Source organism: Panthera tigris, chromosome C2 (genome assembly GCF_018350195.1).
Source record: "Panthera tigris isolate Pti1 chromosome C2, P.tigris_Pti1_mat1.1, whole genome shotgun sequence".
Lineage (NCBI taxonomy): Eukaryota > Metazoa > Chordata > Mammalia > Carnivora > Felidae > Panthera > Panthera tigris.
The window spans coordinates 102,425,187-102,426,446 of record NC_056668.1 but is presented as its reverse complement, the minus strand read 5'-3'; the positions used below and the strand labels follow the sequence as shown (position 1 = coordinate 102,426,446).

The 1,260-nt window shown below is 39.2% G+C and overlaps 1 pseudogene; it reads right to left on the bottom strand.

The window, feature by feature from the left end:
* Window positions 1-858: 858 nt before the first annotated feature.
* LOC122230925 lies at window positions 859-1,020 on the bottom strand (annotated as a pseudogene).
* Between the last annotated feature and the right edge of the window lie 240 nt (window positions 1,021-1,260).

Below are 1,260 nucleotides of genomic sequence, written 5' to 3'. Positions count from 1 at the left end.
GGTGAGCATAGCATAACAAATAGAGTTTTTGAATCACTATGTCTTACACCTGAAGCTAATGTTACATCATTGTGTATCAACTATACATAATTTAAAAAATTTTTTAAAAAAAGAGGGTCATCTCTTTCTGGACCACAGCTGACCATGGGTAACTGAAACTGTGGGATAGTGAAACCATGACTAGGAGGAGACTATTGTACTAACACTTCTTTATTAGAGGAATTGCATGAGTGAATTCCATGGTCATGGGTGTTGGTTTTCTACTTTGGGGGTAGTTACAAGGTGTGTAACCCCATTGAATCTCTTGGCTTTCAGGTCTATCCCCAGAGATGCCTCCAATTCTCCCTTGTCTCCATTATTCTTCTATTGCCTTTCTGTTTTGTGGACCTCCAAGACCACCCACATATTTGGTGATTTGCTAGGATTCACAGATTTCAGCATCATACTCATAGTTAAGATTTATTACAGCAGCATAGTAAGGATGTACAGCTATATCAGTAAAAACACATCTGAAAAATCACATCAGGCAGAGTCTGGAGAAATCCCTGGACTGGCTTCTTGTGCCCTTTGCCTTCCGTGAGGGGTCACACACGTCATACTCTCCTGCAGTAAAAATACATCAACACCTGTCCAGGGAAGGCTGTTTGTGATTCATTCATGGTTTTCCCTAGAAGTTGATCACAGAGGCACCCAGGCCAACCAAAGTCCAGACTGTAAGATTCTAAAGAGGGTGCTGACCGTAAAAAGATGAAAACAAAACTTTTTGTAAACAGTCTTGGCAAGCTGGCACAGCAGTCAGACCTTACCAATTAGTGAGTATTTTAAAAACTAAGTTTCCAGATGTCAGTCAAAGTCCAGTCTTAAAAACAAGACCTTCTAAAGGTAACAGCCTCAGGGCAAATGTGTTAGCTTTTCCCTGCAAACTTTTCTACTTCAGTTATGGATTGCTTTGGTGTCAATTAGCAATAATCACACCTCAGATAAACCTCATTGGCTACGATACTGCCATTGGGCAAAGCTATTTATGGTTTGCTTTGGAACCAATAATTTAGTTTTATTTCCTAAAGACATATTTGATGTTTGTCCACTAACTTCCATGACCTTCAATTTCCTCACTTGGAAAATGGGCTTGGAATCCAGCTGCTAGTCATCTGGCACAAATTTAGTTCAAGGCACTTTGGTATAAAGTAGGTTGGTTGGAATGGCAATTTTATTTAAAATGAATACCTTTCTAAAAATCAATTAAGGGAGTTTATGCTA